This window comes from Anas platyrhynchos, chromosome 12, assembly GCF_047663525.1.
Source record: "Anas platyrhynchos isolate ZD024472 breed Pekin duck chromosome 12, IASCAAS_PekinDuck_T2T, whole genome shotgun sequence".
Lineage (NCBI taxonomy): Eukaryota > Metazoa > Chordata > Aves > Anseriformes > Anatidae > Anas > Anas platyrhynchos.
Genome location: NC_092598.1, coordinates 15139937 through 15161862, shown reverse-complemented (window position 1 = coordinate 15161862; position 21926 = coordinate 15139937). Strand labels below are relative to the sequence as shown.

The window sequence follows — 21926 nt, the reverse complement described above, 5'->3', positions numbered from 1 at the left end:
TGAGTGATGCCAGTCAAGCAGAAGGAATACCTAAAGCTATTCAACACAAGGGAAAGATTAATTAAGCAAGGTTAGGCAGTGGCAAGGCAATGTCCTGAGCTCTCACATCCACATGAGGTACCCACAATCAATCAAGACAACGAGGAGCTCTTGTGCGGAACCAGAGCAGCCCCACGCCAACCAGTGATTCCACTTCTACAAAGGGCAGCTTTTGGGAGAAGCGAGCCTGGGTTTATCCCTGCTTTGGGCTTCCACTGGACAAAGGAGCTAACACAGGTTTGGCCCCAAATCTCCTTTCTTCTATGGGAAATGACACAAGGTATTAAAGCAGGCATTTCGACAAAGCCACAGCAGAATGGACAGCTGCATTTGTCCCCACTACTGGGTTCTGTGTCAGACACTCTTCTTGGAAAAGTTATTCAGCAGCTTTGTGACAACAGGCTCCGGAGAGAAATGCGTGATCTGAAGCAAACCGAAAGGGGTGCTGTTCTCGCCAGAGAGGGATCAAATCCCACGTCAATCAGAGCACGGCACGCCAGCTCCCAGCCTGTCAGCTAGGATTTGCCCATCACCTTCCAGCCAACTGTCCTTGAAAAATAAACATCGCTACACAGAAAGCGATTCGAGCTGCAGCACCTATTTGGAGTTAGCTAATTCCCAAGTCACCTGCCCCAGATCTGCTGGACTTGATCACAGCCTGGCAGGAGGGAACGCACGCAGGCCACAGCACAAGGTGGCTGCATCCACGCCGCCGACAGGGATGAACAGAGGTGGACATACAGCAAGTCTGGAACCCAAGGACTTGGTTCTCTTCCTCTGCTTAGGCAGTGGGCTGGGTGCTGTTCCTCTAAGTTCACTTTTCTAAATTGATTTATTTTGCACATATCTGCTCTCCAAGTCGCTTATACACGGCTAATTATACATGTTTCAAAAATACACGTATGGGGAATGGCCTTACAGAATACATGGTGGTGTGCTAACGCCAGCACAAGCATTCAAGCGCAGAGAGCATCTGCAATCCCAGCTTGCAGTCCTGGGAACAGAGTTTGTGTGTATTTATAAGTGCAGCTGCAGCAGAAGCATTCTTAGCTTTAAGAGCAAATCCAAGGAGAACTTGATTTTAATTTTGCAGTGTTCACCCCAGCATCCCACTGCTTTTGGTTTGTATTGGACTCATTTTTACCCACCACGCCACGGTTCTGATCAATACCACAGAGGTACCTAGGAACCATGGCTGACATGCTAAATCAAAAGAATACCACCAGTTGTAGTCCACCAGCTGCTTCTGCGTACAAGCAGAAGCAGGGGGTTCCAGCTCCTGCAACATCCAAACGCTCACAAAAACACAAAGCTCAGGCACCCCAGTACCAGGGCGCAGAAAACACCTCACCCACTGGCATCCAACTGGGTACAGCCCCCCAGGAATAACGTGGTTTGCAACTTCTGCCCACAGATACTCGCTTCAGATTATGACATGAGCATTAAAAATTAAATCAAATCCCTTCTAAGAGAAACCTGGAACAATTTTGGAAGTTTATAGCAGTGAGAAGCATGTTATTAGCTTGTCTTGATTCAGAATAGGTACAATTAACACAAGCCTCTCAAATAACACTCAAAAACAGTCCTGCTTACAAGCAAGCCAGAACTAAATCAACAGCCTGACTTTTTTCCTGTCAGTTTCCATGCGAGCGTACCTAACCGGACATACAGAGCCTCCTGGCCACACATGTCCTGGCTGGGTGGTAACAGACCACAGAGTATGTGGTCTGCTTTGACCTCTCCGGAAACAAGATCCATTGCGGATGGCTACGTTATTGCTCTTATATAAAGAAGGGAGAACTGTGGTACACTCAATTCTAAATTAATATATATGAATAATTCCTTATTTAAAGTAGATGTATAAACACAATGCAGTGTCTGAGGAGCATTCTGTTCAGTGACTCCCCAGTAACTTGCAATCCTATCCCATACACCACTGTAAAGATTCAAATAGGACTAAGTCTTCATACAGTACATATCTATGCAACAAATCTTTGTGTTAGACATATCAGAATGCTAAGCTGTTCTTAGGAACCTTGGCTGCATGCAGAAAGCCAGGACTCTGCATATTCTCCATAAATAAATGGGCAAGAATTGAAGGGGACACCTGTCTCCTTCCACCTGCCCATTTAGCTAGAAATGTTAAGCCTGCAAAAGTTTACTGAGAGCGATCAATGTAACCGCTTGCATTTGCTTTGTCATTCTCAGATCTCTTCTTAAATGACTCAGGATTTCTTCTGTTACTCACATTTGGCAATGGCACCGTGCTGAATGGGAGCAAACTGCTATTTGTCTCAGCTTTACACAGCTACATCAAGGTAATTCCTCAAAGGTATTTGAAGTAGTCTTTTTCCAGATACAGAATATGCTCAACTATCTGTGCGCAAAGACAAAAAGGTATCTAAGTCAGCTATTTTAGTCTTTCCTGCTTCATGAAAAAATGTTGTGTGCCTAATAAATGGTAAAGCGGAGTGCAAGGAGTAAGTTCAAAAGTGAAATGTTCCCAAAATCCAGTAGGTATCTGTAACAGCAGGTTTCACTTAAAGTGGATATCACTTTACTGGTTTTAGCAAACTTCAAAGTAAGTGTCCTAATGCTACTCATTTTGTGTGTCTGTTTTACATCAGTCACAATTCTGTATCACGGTTTCACTTCTGCCTGATACTTATCATAAATTTTTGTAACTGGAAAGCACACTTAGTGTATGGATTAAATTAAGAATGGTTTTACAAAGCAGCATGATAGCAGACATGTTATTAACTCACTTTTTTACATATCTGCTGATATGTTGTTAGAGCATGTTAAAATATGGTATGGTAATCCATACCACATATGTAAGCAAGATAAATATATTGAACTGAAATAGAATCAGAAATCGGTTTAATGGGGCTCAGTTTCAGCTAACTGAAATGTAGTGTGTTTTTTTTTTTCAAATTACATTTACTATTATATTTAATTAATTTTAGCATCTTAATTCAATGGAAAACAGCTAATTTTAATAAAAACAATTCAATGCTGATGGTGAAATCTTACACCTACAGAAAGTTGGTCTCCAGGGAACATGAACTGGCAGCGATATCTTGAATACTGAAAAGGTATTACCCAAAATGGAAACTTTACACCATTTGCCTGAAAACAGAGCAGCTGGGATGATTTCAGAGCCTCCTAGTCCTTGTCAGTTTGGGGAGCAAGACAATATGCAATGTCAGCATCTGCAAGGCAATTTGAGGGGGTTTCACATGGCCCTGACACCAAACTTCCACAGCCAGGATGCAAGAAATCTTCTCTGTTCCTTTAGAAAAACTCAACCCAAAAGAAACGCTGTGGGTCTATTTCCTGTAAGGAGAAGTAGAGCTACATATGGAGAAGGACCTGGGAATAGGTGGTGGCACTGGTTCTCACTTACAACTTGCTAGTATACTCGGAAGTCCACTCAGACCTCTTCTAAAATTAATGCAGTGGGAAGATCAGTGGAGGTATGTTTTGCTTCATTTCCTACACCTTCAATTCAGTCTGGATGGGATATTAATTGCTTTTATTCAAAATATTCCCAGCCTTCCTTCTGAAACACTTTTCCAAGACTAAGGAGCGTTTCATTCTAAGCAGCTGTTCTTAAAATATTTTTAAGCTGGAGAACTTATCTTGCAACCAACTCCCAAAATGTAGACTCATTAACAAATAGAGCAATTAAATCTATAGTCAAGCCTGTCATTTTGCTGGAGACACTTGATTCTACCTGGGTCAGCTACCCTATTTCTATCTGCTCTAGGAGGTGCCAAAGCAGGAGCACAGTTGCCAGTCACTTAAGAACAGGAGTCATTTGCAGAAGGGAAGGTAAAAATCCTATCAGTGATCCCAGGAGCAAATGATCCTATCAGATACATTTCCAAGGCAAAATTAAATTGTTCCTTAAGGCCGTAATAAAAGCCCACCATTGGAGCTTGGTTAGGAGCATGTCACTGTTTCAACAGTATGAAAAATAAAGGCTGAACACCATTAGAAGGAAAAAAAAATAGCAGCCATGCACACATTTGAGCAGCAGGACTGAAAACAATTCTGTCCTGCGCCCAAACATGCTGTGCTGCAGCATCTCGCACCTCTGCTTGGTTTTGTAAGCAAGGCATACAGCAGGTATATCTCTGAGGGCTGGGGTGGGGGGGATCTCGCAGCACACAGCCCAAGGCTGCAGGATTTACCTGCGCATGCCTACAGGGAACACCAAGAGACCCTTCCTCCTTGTGGAGACCTCAAGCGCTGCCAACAGCTCCTCTGCAGTACAGGCAACACTGGTGACTTTACCTTTGACTTCAGAAAGCTAACAAAATCTTCTGGGTACCTATCGCTGCTGTTTCTCTTCACCCAATGTCCTCTAACTGGGGCTCCTGCCCTGGCACTGGCTGATGACACGAGAAGGAGAAGTGCAGCAGCAGCACAGACATGCAGAATGCACGGCAGCAGGACCCGCAGTTATTCTCCTCCATCCCCCTACGTGCAAGTGCAGTATTTAAACCTGTCAGACACATTCACAAGTCATAAGTGCCCCCATCCAGGAGGAATTATGATTTATTGCAATTTTGAGATTATACAACAGTTATTTAGTCATTTTAGAGTACAAACAACTACTTTAGTAAGCCTACAGATAAATTATTAGTGCGGTGGATAGCTCCTTTGAAACAGTAATTTAATTACTCTCCCACTTGAAAAATCTACAAAATCTAGCACACATAAAAGGAGGCATCTCATGCACTAACTTGTCCAACACTTATAAAGACGTAGGGAGACATGAAAAGATGCTGCTGAAATATGTATAACCACTGAGTTCCTGAATAATAGCAGTCAAGAAGATAAGATATCAAGGATCTTTGCAGTCTTTAAATACTGCTAGAGGCCACATTAAAAAAAAAAAAAAGCAAGGTTATTTTCTCCCAAGTGTATCAGTACTTTGACTTGTATTCAACCCACATGTTTTTCAGGGCCAGAATCATCTGGTTTGGATGTGTACTGCTCCACAAGTGAGGCTTCTCACCCATAACCAATGCTCCTAGATAAGTTATGGAAATATATATATATTTTTTAAAAGCGCTACTTTATAAAAAAGGAGTAACTTACAGGTTTTGCCCCCTTTTCTTAGGGCACATTACACCGTCACCCACATGCCTCGAACAGACATACCCCAAGCAGGTCTGAGCTGCCTAGATCGGGTGCCATGAAGCACGCAGCTGCAGCACGGGGCTCAGCACCCAGCTGCTCCAGCAGTTTTGTAGCCCGCACAGACACAGCGCTAGCAGAACACAGCACAGATGCTTCCGTACCACATGTCAGGCCAGCAGTTATGGACCCCCTTTTTAAGTTATCCTTTCAAATCTCTGTAATCTATTCTTCAGAATGATGTTTTTCTGTCCCACGCCACGTGGAAGAGCCACATGAAGAGCTGGGGAAACGAAGATGCCGTAAGGCAGAAAGAAGAAAGCGTGCATGACCCTCCTTGAGTGCAAGTTCAATTCAAAGAGTGGAGAAAAGAGCTTTTAAAAGCAGGAGGTCATCTAGTTCTAGAGCCCTGTTCCAGCAAAGAATCAGTACTGCTACAGAAGCCTTTTTTCCAGATAAGAGCATGATGTCCACTCCCTTTTAAAATCCAACACCAACGCCAGACTTACTTATTTTGTAGTAGGAAGGACACAAATTTTCAGCAGCAGCACTTGAATCCATTCAAGTTTGTGAGATGTGCACCTCCCCTCCCATCCAAAAGCACAGCTGAATTTCTCAGATTCATCGACAGACAAAACTGTACAGACAATCCTGTGTAGTGTAAAACGTAATTAAACCAAGTGCCCCCCAAAGGTTATGCTCCTGTTCTAGGTATACAGCATAACAGTCCCCTAGCTCAGACTGTTTCTGGTGCCCACGTGTTCTGCAGCAGCCACCAACGTGAGATACTTACTGCTCAGAGGGAGCTGGCTACGTGGGCAGTTCATGACATACACACTATGTCAGTGACAACACAAGTACCAGCTGCAGAAATGCTTATCAATCAGTAGAAGAGCAACCTATAAAAATACTGCTTTATAAAAGATTTTGATATTTTGATAAAAATCCTGAAATGATGGAGCCAGACACTTGAAAGCAGGTACACTCCTCTAAAAAAGGGAAGCACGTTACAGTAAGTATCTATTCCTACTAACTGTAATGATCCATGCCATCCGTACTATTTACTGGAACTATCCGTTCCTAGTAACCAGCATTTATGTCTACATGAGAATTTAAATAAAATGTAAATTTGCACAGAAGTTACTTCCAAGGTGGGAAATATCCTTTTATTCACTGATGGATCTTGACTGAACGCTGCTGACTCTCTGGACAGCACAAAGTCAGTTAGCATCACGGCACACCCACACGGTAAGCTGCTCACACAGCCAGACACACAGACACCATAGGACATACAGCCCTTGGTTTCCACGACAAGTCTTTGGAGAATGATAACTTAAATAACATTTTGAAAAAGCTGCAAGGGAAAGTGATGCAACTGTGAGACTGCAGGCATCTTTTGCAACCACCCAATATAATTTTCCTAATTTTTTTTTTTACTTTCGGATTTCCCTTTTTCTTGTTATTGCACTCTGCATCCAACAGCAGCCCAGAGCCCTGAAGGACTCCAGGTGACCAGCAGGAGCCGATACCAGCTGCTGCATCCTTACGAGGGTGATCCTTGAGTTTGGTGTCTTTTCACCAGTGTACCAGTTAACAAAAAGACCTACATCGACCACCACGACTGTATCTGGACTCCAGCACAACCATGAAAAAAGCACATTAAGGACTCTGTCGGGTGTTCCTGTTGCTTTCCTTCATCAGCCATCACCGACCCCATCCCATTCAAACCAAGCTTTCATTCATGGCTCGGTTGCCTCAGATACTGGGGAAAGCAAGGAACTTTCACTGACTTGGTCAAACAAGGTAATTGCCCAGGAGTCGATAACTTTATCGTTGGAGATACTGCTGCTAATTGTCTCAGGGGCCCCATAAACTTCAATGGCTCTCCAGATAAGGATCAGCAGACTTCCACGTGATGCGAACCTCAGAGAGAAGCATCTCGGGAACGTGAGGCAATCGCAAGTACACAGAAAACAGAAAGGGAAGACAGCCGAGTGGAAGAAGGTATAGCATGCTCTTCCTTATCCATTCATATTTTAAGTTTATGGCGGTGAAAGGGAAAGCTTACACAATTTTGACATAGGGACTTCATCTGCCACAGAAACGAGCTCCATTTAGCAATATTTTGTAAGATTAGGCACTTTCAATAGTACTTCAAAGAAATTCCCTACAAATGTTTTGTCAACATCCCCAAATGCTATGTTTGAAATGAACCTTCTCCAGAAGAGACACAAACAAACAAACAAACCCGGTAAGATGAGAAAATCATCTCAACACTAAAAAATAATTAAATTATGCAAGGAATTAACGATTTCTTCAAAGAAACTAAGATTATCAAAATAAATAGTCCACTTTGCAGGTGAGTTGTATGCGCAGCTTTTACAAATTTGCAGTTTCCAAAAGCTTACAAACACTGATTTACATGATACAGTGGGAGAGATTGGATTCATCAGTGGGAGCTGAGTAACTGATACACATTTTAGTTACTTTTTTTTTTTTTTATATAAACTCAAGGATAGTTCACTGACTGTGTAATAGTTCCTCCCAAGGTAATTTGCTATGATGCTAAAAATGGTCCCAGAATATCAGAGGCAAGATTTTATTTTATGATAAAACTAAAAAGCGTATAAATTATGGTTGGCAAAATAACCAAGGATAACACTAATTTATGTAAATATGTACTCTACAATACAAAGAAATATTCATTTTTGAGAAGCATATAATAAGATTAAAAATCCCGCTGATTAAAGCAAATAGCCTTTCTAATGCGTTTTGGGTTAGATGGAGAATGATTCGAACATGAAATAGAATTTTGCTAAATTCAAAATATAAATAAAAGAAAATTAAAGAATTAATTAGAAACAACAAGATGTATTTATCATCCCAGCCAAGAATACAAATCAGATAAGATAAAAAGGAATTTTCTATCAAGTATTGTCTATCACCCACCTCATCTGCCTGTGTGATCACAACTTCTGGGATGCTGCTGCTTCTGTCATCTTTTCATCTTCATGCTGAGCTTCTTCTGTTCCTCCACGATCCGATAGATCCGAAGAACCACAGTCTAGCACTTCGCCAACACGCTCTTCGTCTTCTAGAAAGTCAATGCTGACTGAAGTCTCAAAGTCTTCCACAAAGGCTGACAGGGACTCTTTGTCAGCACTGTACGTGCTGTCAGAGGTTACCTGAGTCTCGTCAAAGGTCTGGTGTCTCAGGATGACAAACTTTGTTCCCTGTTGAACAAAGAAGAGACGAGACATAAAGGGCCTTTCAATAGGACACTGACTTCTTTAGCTCTGCCGTGAACTGTATTTGATACATAAGGGATCCTAAGCATGTATGATGCTGGAGACTGTAAAGTTTCAAAGCTTGTATACTACCTTTCTCAGGGACAGGATGCTGCAAACCAAAATTATTAGAGCAACATTCATCCATTTCCACAGAGAAATCCTTTACAAAAAGGAAAAAAAAAAAAGCAGAAACCTGCACGCATTCTGTATCAAATAAACAAGCAAGTCTCGGCAAGAGGAAGAATTCTTTGAATGCGCTCACAGCTACCACAAGAACCGGAACACGCACCCAAATGGGGCTGTTGCAGGGGTTTCTCGCTGCCTCCCAAGCACCTGGTGCAGGCAGCAGCCCAGGGGTGAGCAGAGCCACACGCCCGTCAGGGAGCCAGCGAGGCTGCGCAGCGGGACAGGACTGCAGGGTGCTGGCACCGCGCTCCCCTCGCCCTATTAGCATCGTGTTTACAGGCAAAATACAGCGTGGTGCCCGTCCAAGTGCTGCATGCTCAGGGCAGTGTTATTAAGCACCTTCCTTTCCCACATATTTGTCTCCCACTAGATTCCAGGTTTTGGTACGGGGCGGGTTCTCACCTACAACACGCACCACACACCCCTTCATCCTGCAAACACGTCCTGCTGGACAGGCCTGCAAACACACCGCCCCCTTTTTTAATGCAACCCACAGTTATACGCTGTGCAGCCCCGTCATCCAACGTTTGATTATAAAGAAAAGTTATTTTACTATAATTGTTACTCCCATTGTTTCTGTTTCTGGCCTTGGAATAAAATAACTCGACGTTATTTGCTTTTAAAACCTGGCAGAGTATGACTTCGCAAGTGATGCAGGGCAGGATTCACTACAAAAAGGAAACAGCCTATGACTAAAATGACATAACGGTGATTTCCGTGCAAAGCTTGGCTTCAAGGATTTACAGAAAAGGCACAAATGACCATTTATACCGCTAGAGTTACACTGAATAAAGCCATGCAGCAAGTTCAGAGCGGTCAGTTAGGTACCCCAGTACAGCCCTGGTGATCACCATGCACTCAGAGACCAAACTTTACATCTGTATTTGTGATGTGCTTTGTGCACAAAACACATGTTAAGGGAGACTCACCACAATATGATGAGTTCCCATCTCAAGAGCAAATTAATAGTGTTTGCTCCTTCATACGTGCTGGACACGGGGCCCGGTGTTGTGGTTACAGGTCAGAAAGCAGCTGTGTTGATTAAGATCTGAACAGCGGGCGTTGTTGTTCTGCTGCACATTTTCACGCAGTGACTGGCAATGAAGTTGCATCTTGACCCACAAAATCAGTATCAGACATAATCGCACCGGGATTACAAGCACCCAGCATTTCCTCCAGATGCTGCAGACGCCCATTGAGCACCGCCAACACGTTCAGAAGGCACCACCTGCAGAACCAGCTCAGCTCCTCAGACACGGGCCCAGTTCAGCTCCTGCACTGGGAGAAAGCTCTCCCTGCACCATGATGTGTGATAGCAGTGTTGGAGCTGTGCTATGTGAGCACAAAAAACCTCATGGGAAGCAGCACTCCCTACCTAACTGATGCAGCAAGCTCTGAATTGGCAAGCTTCTGGCCACGAAAGTTCTCCTTTGGTCCTGCAGCTGAAACATCAAGCTAGCAGCAGTGAGGAACGGCTGTTCTGAAAGCACAGCTTTCCGAGGAACTGGGGACGAACTAGTGCTGGGCTGCTGCTGAAAGGCAGTCACAAGTACAAAAAAAATTAAAAAAGGAAAAAAAAGTCAATGAAGCAGAAACGTTTGAGATTTCACATCAGAGGAAAGGAGGGGGGAAGAAGAGGAGCCTCGTGGCAGTCAGCTCAGCGCTCTCGCTGCCGAGCGCTCCCCACGGGCTGATTAGCAGCAGAGAGCTGCCTGAGCACAGCCCCTGCCTGAGCTGGTGGGGTCCGGGCGGCCTCGGAGCGCCCCGGTGCCTGGTGCTCCACCACAGAACATGGGCAGCTACTCCTTCCCCGCGGTCACCGGCACGAGCTGGAGAAGTAGTGGTTTCCTCCCTAATTAGGGACAAACTACATACATCAGGTTCAAGGGAGTGTGATGCCTGACAGATCCTCTGCTTGCCTGCTGTAGCAGCGGGCACATGCCCAAAATCTCCCCTTGCGCTGGGGGAAGGGGGCTGTTGATTAAAGCTGTGCTATGGTCAGATCTTTTATCTTTAGAGAAACCTGATTTTCTGCAGTGAGGCCAAGACTTAAGAGCTATGTCTTTATACTTGGCTGTAACCTCAGAACAAAGGGGTAAAAGCACCATCAGGGCAACGTTAGGGGATAATGTAGTAATTCTCTGGATGCCAGAACCCTAGATCATCTTTTTTGTTGTTCTGTAGTCTAAAACCAGTAAATGGAGAGCACTTGTGTTTCACATCGCACCTAAAAACATGCAATAAACAGCACCTACATGTAACCACCCCAGACAGAACTACTTCCGAGAAGAAAACACCCTTTTCTCCCAAAGACCTATCCAAATGGACCAGAAAACGCCTTCCTAATTACAAGCCATGAATCCCACGGTCTGTTTCGCGTGTGAATTTCTCCTGCAAAGCATCACAAAACACATGCATGGAGCACTTCAGATGCACAGCCCGGCTGTTCCTCAACTCCAGGCTCGCGCGCAGGCACAGCACCATATTATTTACACCGCCTCCGACCACGTAATCCGTCCTGATGGGCGAGCTCCCCGCTAAATACTAGCGCATCGTGTGCCCCAGCCTCCCCGCGAAGGAGCCCATTCGCTGTCAGTTGTGCAATACGGGCAACTTTGCTGCTAGTCAAGCGGAAAAGACAGTGGGGAAAAAAAATCTGCGCGGCGAGTGTGACGCGGCGCTGGAGAAGGAAGCATTAAATGAGAGTGAGAGGTTATAAGTCTGACAGAAACCTGATCTGTATTCCCTAATTATGGAGGCTCGCTTTCACAAAACTGACACAAATGTTAAGCCAAATTAAATGTTGTCTAATTAACTATCATATACAAGGCTTCAAAGCAGAACGTCTACATGTTATTTAGCGAAGGAACTGAAACGCGAGGACTCGTGGATTATCAGTCAAGGCAGAGCTGCCACCTCAGCTGAGCATGGCGAGGCTGAGCCACGGCGGCCTCACGCAGCCCTCCTTGCTCCGTGGTGAGCTGAGAGCTGATGGGCACGATTTGGTGGCACCCATCTCCCCAGGGAGCTGCCGGCAGTCCTGGCGAGCAGCCCAGCGGATGGGCTGATGATCGATGAAGAAGAAGCTCGGCGCTCCAACCTCGGGAAAAACCACGTGGAGATGTGACAGCCACCAAGGCGAGTGGAGTTTGGGAATCCTCCTTCCTCAACAGATCAACCACGCGCACGCTGTATTTCAGGGGGAGGTGGGAAGTCAGCTGGCGCATCTGCAGATCTGCTCCTTCCCTTAGGGCCAGGAGAGGAAGGCAGGAGACACCCGCCCGCGCCAGACTCGGCACCAGTGTGTCCCCGCTGCCGCCCCCGTGCTCGGGCAGGGCTCAGGCAGCACGGATCCGATCGATTCGCAGGGGTTTCGCTCGTCCCGCAGAGGGAAACAGCTGCAGCGGCCCGAGCAAATCAGCCCCCGTTTCCCATACAAATCACTTCTCATCCCGTCTTAGCTTCCCGAAAACATGATTTCGTTGTTTAGGGAGAGCCACGTTAAAATGCAATAGCCAAAGCACTGGAAAATTGATTTGGGGAAGTTTGGGAAGATCTGCGCCCAGCCATGGTTTAACGGATAACACTGACCATACACAACGCCAGCGCACAGAGCTCTACTGTTTGCGTGCTCTCCCAGCATGGTAGGAAAGGCATGTTACAGGGAAAAAAAAAAGGAAATTGGGCAAGAGAAGTATGAACAAAGCCTTCTATTAACATAATTCCCCCTAATTGTTTTACAGCTGTTAAACTGACAGTATAAAAGGCTCTGCTATTATTACCAGCTGCAGCGCCTCTCTCCCTATCCGCCCTAAGCTTCCCAACACTCCAGTTACCCAAACCCAAGCTGAGCAAAACATTCAACCTGAGGTCAGCCTTCCAAGGCCTTCCTTTTCGTTTAACTTCCACCTACTCCCAGGGGGTGGGGCAGCAATGGGGAAATGGACAGCAGGAAAATGACAACCGGGGTCCCCTTCCTGAGCCAGGCCCACGGTTTGCCTCTGCCCCCACAGCCCCGAGACTTCCAAGATCAACACAAACACGCAGGCATTTTAGCATTGAACATCAGCATACATGACCAGACTTGCCAAACAAAAGAAACGTGAAAAAAACCCACAGCACTTTCACAAGGGAACCAAACACACCCTGCTTCCCCTTCCACCTCCGTCCCCTGCCAAGCTCAGAGCCATGCGCAGCTCCCTGCCCTCAGCCCTGCCCCACAGCCCCGCTCACCTCCTGCTGCCACCCCGCAGGGACACCCGTGCCCACCTTCGCCCCCCAGAGGGGTCCAAAAACCTCCCACAGCCTTGCCAGCCGCTGGGCCCAACTCCGGACAGGTAGGGCAGGGGGGCAGACACCGGCTCCAGGTGCAGTTTGCCCAGTGCCCACCCCAACTCTGACCTCGCCCAAGTTTTTGCTGCCTGCACTTTTCTCCTCCGAACGCTGCCAGCACTCACGGCATCATCAGGTTATCCTCTATTTCAGGACAGACTTCATTTTTCTTTTTGTTTTGGAGAATCATAATCCAATGCTTCATTATGAGTATTTATACCTAAGCATTATGTACTTATATTCTAAGCATTCTATACTTATGTGTTTATAATAGCATTTATGCCATTCTTTGACTTACACTTGGAATTTCCATAGAGAATAGCCTATTAATCTCTGTATTTGTCCTCACACATTCACCTCTCCTTTATTTTTTACCCTCAGCAGAGATTTAAGAGCAATCTCCAGCCCCAAAGAAGTTTGTAACATTTCCACTCCAAACTCACTTCAGTCTACAATTACCAAATAACATAATTGTTATAATTATATATGAACCTTTGCCGTAAATTAAGATTAAACCAGGCTGCTGAAATAAATGCTAATATATTTAATTGTGGGATGAATTACCTTGGCTTCTTTGCTATTCCTCAACAGCAAGCCTTCTAAATGAGCATGACTGAACAACATCTTTATGTGCATTCGCCCAAGTTCATCGTGCAGCAAACACAAAGCCACTCGTTTCAAGCAGAGGGCACACTTCCCCTGTGCGCCTTCAGTGAGCAGCTACCTATTCACACGGGAAGGCAAAGGTTCTTCATTTTCACTTTCAAAGTTCAAAATTAACCTGCTAATGGCCGAAACCTGTTGTTTTCTGACACATTAACTGGTAGACTCGAGGAGATCCTCCTGAAGGCGTGGAGTGAAGCTGAGACTGAAGCAGGTTTGCCGTACTCCGTGCTGCTGAGGACGAGAAGTTACAGCCCTAAGGAAGCAGGAGGCAGCAAGAGCCGGTTACCAGAGGCACCACTGCCTCCCCTCTGCCTTGCCCACATAGGCAGCACGCCGCCTGTTCCAGCATTTCCCTTCCCTGAGCTGAATCTGAATTCTAATCAGAGTTAATAAGGATGCTATGATGTACGTGGGACGAGGAAGCTATCAAACTGCTTTTCCCTCAAAACTTGAGCCCAGATCTCTGCCACTGCAATAACAGTCTGAGTTCGGCAGCCCCGATCTATGCTGCTAGCTTATTTAGGATATGTTAAAGGTAGGTATGGTAAATTTGATTTGCAACCCGTCACGTCTCATTTACGTGATGAAGCCATTGCAATAAAATACTTCTGACATACTACACTGGCCTATGACATGACGCCAATGGAAAATGACATGCCCCACCGTGCTGAGTATGGGAACAGTTAGCTGAATAACCAGTATCTCTCAACAATTACACATTTGGCCAGTAACCATAGGGAGATTAAGTGCGGATTAAAAGACCTCTGTTCTCAGCACCTTCCTCAAGGCCCTTCGAAAATCAGCCCAGAGCTCAGCAGGTAGTACCGAGGTACTCCCAAACGTGCAGAAGTGTTTGTGCATCTTCCTGAAATAACCCCCTCACAATTCATTAAGCATTGAAATGTTTGTTTTATGTGTGGCTATTTTCCCTTTATCACTGGAGCCCAAGCACCATCAAGCTGCAAGGGCTCTAACTTCCATTACACAGAGGGTGTGGGTTTTGGTCCTCAGCGGGCAAGTCACATGCAAGTCAGAAACAACAAACAGCCAAAATATTTTGTCACGGTACTGCTAATTCACTCAGGGCAGAGCACGAGAAGCCCTAAGGTTGGGAAGAGGCCGTGGTGCTTTGGGAATTTCTAAGTCTCTGGACAGCTCTAAGCCCGTGATAAAGAGGAACGTGTCAGCCCCGGAGAGTCACGGCCCAGGCCGCGGGAGCCGTGCATGAATCAACATTAAGGCTTCACGGGCGTGCAGCATTCCCCTTTAACAGACCTGAGCTACTGGATAAGCATTAATGAATTAAGTGTCCGGCTCTTCTGCGAGAGGGAAACACTATCCTTCTTTTACAGGCTGGGACTCCGGGCAGAAAGAGGTTAAGTGATTTGTACAGGGTCACAAAATAAATCTGTGTAAGTTGGAGCAAAACTCATGTATTCTGTCTCCAAGTCATGAGCTTTAGCGCGAGACCATCCTTCATCCCAACTCGGTCACGCAAGGGCTGTGCCAGAACCACAGATAGCTGAGACACAGGAGCTCGCACGCACGCACGCCCTGTCTCCTTCCAACTGCTTGTATTTTAGAAATACTCACATTTTTACACACTTCCTCCCACGATAAAGCTTCACCAGGCCGAGAACTTGCAGAAGGTCAGAGTAATTATGTGTGAATGTGTCATATGTGTGGTAACACCCCACAGAGAGCAGCCAGGACACTTCAAGGACAAACTGGTGAGGACCCCACGTGCAATGGGGGGAAGCCTTGGAGAGAGAAGAGCCACCACTGGGTGCCATCCGCAGGACTGGAGCTTGGAGATGAGCGAGTTGAGCACATCGCTTAGCGGATCCTGACCAAGGAGCAAACCCTCACTCTGAGAATTATTTTGTTTTTCTTGCCAGCTCTTGTAATGAGATTAAATTAATTAAAGAAATTTTTAAATTGAATACCCAGGGCAAGAAACCAACTTCCTGATACTCAGATGTATTAAGCAACGTAATCTCCCAAAGGAAGTGGTGGAACCCAGATTGCTCAGAGCACTTAAAACCAGACAGGACCAAACAATTAGTTCCCTTGTCCAAACTGAGACAGACAATTTCTCACCTGCAAGCAGGCATTATTCCAGCAGACAAGCTCAGTCTTCGGCAGGATTCGATTTTTTCCCTTTGTGCACTCACAAACATGACTGGGCAGGCGCGGCCAAGGACAGGGAGTTCCTTCAGCACCCTGCCTGCTTGCACCCACCCAGGCACTCGCCAGGCACGGATGGGTGGTGCGGGGAGGTGGGACACCCTGCTCTGCAGCCAGACTGAGGAGAGAAACCAGCGAAACCCACAGAACCCAAAGTGAAAACGCTCCTCCATTAAGTGCCTCTGATTGTGTCTATGCAGGCAAGCAAGTGAAAAACTTTGTTTAAAAGACTATCTTGGCATTTAATTGTAAACGTTTTCATTCACCCAGCTCCGTGACCTACGGAAGGCCACTTTAGGCTTACGTTACATGTGAAAGCACAGAAGCCTGCTTGTGATGTGCCAGAACAAGCAAGTGAGAAGAAAAGAGTGACAAAAATTAAAAGGAGAAGGAGCCTGCTTATTCTCGCTCCTGGCAACCCTGAACGTTTAAACCGCACGCAGAAATTCAGAGCTACTTACAAAGTGTACTTGAGCTGATGCTGATAAATATCAAATGAAGTACGAATGGTTTTGCAGCATGTAAAAGACATTCTGGGAGCCTGCTAGGATCTGCCAGGCACAAACAGTGGGAGTAAACCAATCCACGGGATCTCGGGGATCCAGCTGCAGCACTAAACCCCGCTGTGGGTCCTGTTACACCAGGCAAAAAGGTTGCGGCTTCAGATGTTTGTCTTGCACAAGATTTTAGAAACCTGAAAGAATTTCTCGGGTGCTTCTTCCAACAAATGTTTTAGCTGGGAACAAAGCATTTTTACACCATGCTACTTATTTGGCTGGCTGATTTAAAAGCAAAACAAAAACACCCCATGCCCCAAAAGGGAAACTTAAAAAGGGTCACTGGGTAAAGTTTCATCATACCCATTGTTCCCAATGAAAAAGGACACTTAGACCACAGCACATCTCTGCCGGAGAAGGATGTGCTCCCACACACATGCTCCTGGAAACGCAGTTCTTTATTGTGGACTACCAGACGGCATCACCCGCAGTAATGGGAATCACCTACCATGTTGGTCTCGTACCGGTCACATCCCACAGGTTAACTACTCAATCACTATTTTACTTTTAAAAATATTCACTGTTAGATGGCAAAAGTATTCAGAAGCAAAGCTTAAGAACTGCAGAGGGCCTGGCACTGTGGTGCCCAACTCGTCTTGAGGGTCCCTTGCTGGGAATCATTGCTTTGACTTCTGCATCACCAACACTGCCGATGTAAGGCCAAATAAAGGCAGGCTCTTCCCCTGCCTTTCTAGCACCGTGCTGAAATGCAGACTGAGGGCACCGCATGCATTTGTGTTTTTAAATACCTCAGACAAGCAGGCCCTGCTGGGGTTCTCCTGCCTCAGCTTCAGCCGGGCCTCCCACAGCAGCCATGGCACCCAGCTGCAGAGCCGCACGTTTTGCTGGATGAGCCGCCCAACAAACGCTCTTATTGTCTCCTCTCCCCCGCAGGCACCTAAACCACTGCCAAATCCTTCAGACGGAGCTCTGAGATTCCTCCATGTACTCGCGCGTCTCCCCGCTGACAGCCTGCATCCGCACCGAGGCCGAGAGGTGCAGCCCCGTCCCAGCCCCGCCGGGTTTCCTGCAGAACGGCCGCACCTGAGGCACTCAGGGCAGGGACTCAGACACAAACATCCCCAGCTGGGGACATCTCAGCCCAGCTGCCCACTTCAGCCTTGGTTCCTCCCCTAGCCCACGGCACCTGGAGCAGGCTGCAGCAGGAGTCACAGAGCCCACCGTGGTGCTTTACCCCACTGACACCCACCCAACAAGCCAACACATGCATCCCTCCTCCCCCCAAATCAATCCAACATCAGAAAGCAAATCTGCATGGCTTCAGCAGCACTGGTAACCCAGAGGCAAAAGCCCTCTCCTATACATGACTCTCCTTGCAGTTCACCAAGACCCCAGATCCGTTTAATTTCCTTAATTCAGGTTGGTTGTGTGGTTTCAGCTATTTCTGAGCTTAGCAACAAATGTGTAATGTTTCTGTCTTTCAGGCATACCAAGTTGCTTTGCTGTAATGTGCCTGATGGTTCAAAGCCCTCCTAAATCATGCTCATCGTAAAGTGATACTACCATCACATAAATTTAAGCCTTTTAGTGGGGGCCTTTCATCAACTCATAATGCTGTCCGTGCAGTGAAAGCTAGACACTTTAGGAAGCCTAATTGTAAGTTCAGGCTATGAAATGCTCATTTTTCTCTTTGAAACTCTTTTTATCACCATTTCTTGTTGCCCTATGGTGTATATTGATTTTATATATTATACAGCAAGAGAGATAATTGTGTGCAAAGAGCTGCGTGCCATTTAAGAAAAAGGGAAATAAATAAGTCTGTTCGGTGAGACCAGGAGATGAGCAGAGAGAGTACACGTCACTCTTGCTGGAAAAATACACGCTGGTTGCAGACTCTGCTACAATATAAACTGTAGCAATTACAGAAGTAATCACTAGATTACAAAAATCCATCATTCGAGCTCGCAGACTTTCTTGGGGACCCTGTACATTTGTCTAAATGCTCTTCTAGTATTCGTTCATCATCTGCAGTAAAACTAAAGGTGGGTGTCCCCTTTATCAGTATATCATGAAAACTGTACCAGGTGGCTAATCCTCCTTAGGGAACTTGAACCTTGGCAAAGTATCTACCAGAGTCTGAACAGATGCTTAGGCACTCATTAACCAATTCATTTCATCGTCACACACGCTACGTGAGTGTAACATTAAGAGCTTAACAACCCTTCTTCCCCACCCCCAAAACGGAGAGCCGAGCCTGAAAATCTGCCCTTCATTTGTTCAATATGGCCTAGGCTTGTAATGCAAGTTTAAGTTTTCCAACTGTCTGGAAACATGTAGATCAGCAACGCAGCACAGCAGGAACCCAATTTCAGAGTTTTCTGAGCAGTGGGATGCAGTTTTTGAATGTATTTTTGTGGTCCAGCTTCCCTATTTGTAATAAAACAGTAGCAGTAGGAAAAACCTCTCTCCATGGGTCCAATTCTGTAACCACAGTTAGATGAGTTGTCATCCTTATTGCACTGACAGACTCATTGCTGGAAACATCGTGCCCAGCTGCAGAATCAGGCCCTGAAGACTGCAGATCGCTTAAGGATGACTTGAAACTTCACACTGCCCTTCAGTGCCACAGTGAGTCTGAAAACATTAACAGCTACCTGAGGAGTCAGGAGAGGGTTTATGTTAAATAAATGGGGGTGGAGAGAAGGGTAGATAAAAAATAAAAACACACAACAAAAACCCTGGAAGATATTCAGGAGAGATCTACAATTCTGTAAATTACTGCATTTCTGTGTGCATGTTTGTTTTTAGCGAGAGTGTCAGAAGTAACACTGGGTGTCCTTTGGCTGGGATTAACCAATTCACCACGGCTGAAGTTCATATCTTTTAGTTTACGTTTAAGGTAGAAATAGGTGGAGTAGGTTGTGAGAGGCCTCCAAGCAGAGGACGCTGACATAGTCTGGAGCAGAAAAAGGGCATTTTGTCCTCAGCTGGAAGGCTGAGAGATTAGTAAGGGTCAGATACTGCCTTTATGCTTTACAGCACTGAGTACAGCACGTGCTGAGACAAAGAAAAGATGCCAAAAGAGCAAAAATAAAGCAGAAAGGAAACATCTTCACAGCTGTCAATCTCCAGGGAGGCAAAGCAGGCAGCCCCTGCTCACCCACTGCAAGACAACATCCCTAGAGAGAGATGGGCACCGCAGGGCTTGCAGGAGCTGGGCCTGGCAGCAACAGACACTGCCCAAGCCTCAGGAACCTTGGGAGAGAGCAGCTTTGTACAAGTGGACTCCAAAACATAAATAAATAAGTTGCCCAGGGATGAAACAAGGATTTCTCAGCTCACCGCCATAATAGGCAGCATCACGCCACTGACAGTACCTCAGCATCACACCCCTGCTGCCCAGGGCCCAAAGCTTCCAGCAGAAGGGGGGGGGGGGGGGGGGGGCAATGCCTCCATTTTGTTTATGGGAGCAAGAGAAGTTCTACACTCAGCAGTAATCCACAGTCACACCAGCACCTCGGGTGCCCTTTTCTGAGAGCCACACAACTCAGGGGCTTCTGTCTATAAGCCTCTGGTGAGCAGGTGAGAGCTCAGGAACCTGAGGCGAGCTCAGCCCTGGGGCACCACAGGGCCCTGAGAGGCGCTCAGGGCCCGTGTCCACAAATCCATTAGAGGCCAATTTCCTCAGCAACACCCCCTGCTCTCCATGTTATGCCCCAGCCCCTCAGTGGCCAGTTATTTGTAACCCCAGCCTTGTCCAAAATCCCCCTCCACTTACCTGAGCAGTTCCCACAGGCTCAGCAGCAGAGGCCAGGCACCCCTAGTCACGGTGCTGCCCGTAACACAGGCAGCTCACCGCCCTCCTGGAGCTCAGTAACTGGGCAGACACTGAGGTGAATCTCCTAAAAAACCCTCAGCCAACAGCTCAAAACCTCACTGTGGGAGCTGGGCTGAAGCAGAGCGATGAGTTTCAAAAATACTGAGGCCAGCCCTATGCCCACCAGCTCCCCAGGCAGCAGGAGCAGGGGCATGAAGTGGGCCAGGAGGAGCCATTTTGTGCCTGAGGCGGGCCAGGTGCTGAGTGTGCCCAGCTGGGCAGGCAGCAGCCGCCTGGGCCTGCACCTGGCCCTGATGGCCACCTCCTGGCCACCTCCCGGCCTCATGGGGTGCCCTGCGGGGTCCCCTGCCATGGTGCAGATGGGTGCTTGCCGTGCTCAGCACCTTTACAAAGCCTACAGTGCAGGCGTGTGCCAGTAGCAACAGAAGTGCCTTCGCAGACTAGTGTTGCACCTCTTCCACCCAAATGTCCTGTTTCTGGGAAGTAAATTGGTGTTTTGAAAAGGCAAAGATGTGTGGTGCCCAACTGCAGCTTTTTTTTTTTAATGTGAAAGAGACACAAACAACTTCAAGCTGACCTCCTCCCCCTTATACCCCAGGGGAAAAAAAGAAAAAAAAGAAAAAAAAAAAAAGTAAAATATGCTTTATTCCTTATTAGCTGGTAACACAACACCTCCTGAGCGGTTGTAGCAGCGGCAGTGAAAGTCGCCGCGTGGCCTGCTTAGAACAAAAACAGGAATGGGAGACAGCTCTGAAGAGGGGTTTTTACACGCAGCCCAGCCATCATAGCGTGCCCAAACCAAGTACTTTTATCCAGTTAATTTGGTGAATGAATCCCTCAGGGTCCCCAGCCATCCACCACTACAGCTCATTAGAGCCCCATATCCGACTTCTCACGTTGTACCACTGAAAGCACTTCTGCTTAAAATGTAATTAAACTTAAAACAAACAAGAGCTCTCTTCCTCCCTCCACCCTGCCTCCCCCGGCCCCTGCCCACTGCCGACAGAGGCACCGACCCTGCCGCGATATTTGGGAAAACGCGGCACATTTCCACCACTTACGGCGTGACATTTGCCCAACCGTTTGTCCTGTGAGCAATTAGAAGTCTAAATACTGGGTGTAATGCATTACTGCTGGGATTTAAACTTGCAGATCTTTTACAAACGAGTAATGTGGTAAGACTTGCTGTCCAATGAGGTGTCTTATTGAAATATCCCAGGCTGCTTCACTTGTCACAGCTGTCGTTTCAGCCATTTGCACTTACACTGTATTGCTTTCATTACAAAAATAGAAATTTGTGTCTTAAGTGCTGTTACATTACTAATGCTAAATATTTAATTCCCCGGGGCTCTAATTATGGTTGAGCACTGGCAACACTGATTCTACTTTTTAATAACAACTGTAAAAGCAATTTGAGCATTTTTCAATTAATTAAATACATAGTGTACGAGTAACCTCTTGTCATTTTGCCCTCCAGGACCTGAGCTAATTTGTGTGGAATAAAATGTTTTGAAAATTAACTGATATACTGGTCTGATCATTGTTGTTCTATTAAATTATAGCCTGCCAAACGAGCATTGTATAATAGTTACATACTAAATACAGTTTCCTTATTTATGACGGTATAGCGTTTTTTGAAAAAAAAACATTCAAAACCAACAAAAAACCACAACACTTCTACATCCCGTTTCTAGAGACCAATGTTCACAAGGCCTAATTAGC

The 21926-nt window shown here is 46.2% G+C and overlaps 1 long non-coding RNA gene across 10 annotated transcripts in view; it reads right to left on the bottom strand.

Annotated features, from left to right (window-relative positions):
- The window catches only part of LOC106020518 (uncharacterized), a 242993-nt gene extending 222267 nt beyond the window's left edge, over window positions 1-20726 (bottom strand). For 2 of the 10 annotated variants that reach the window (XR_011812181.1, XR_011812179.1), the window contains exons 1-2: window positions 20145-20726; window positions 8137-8420 (exon numbers count right to left, since the gene is read on the bottom strand). This is a non-coding gene — a long non-coding RNA (uncharacterized lncRNA). The remainder of the gene's footprint in view (window positions 1-8136; window positions 8421-20144) is intronic. The other 8 variants (XR_011812186.1, XR_011812182.1, XR_011812187.1 and 5 more) reach the window with 7 other exon arrangements.
- Between the last annotated feature and the right edge of the window lie 1200 nt (window positions 20727-21926).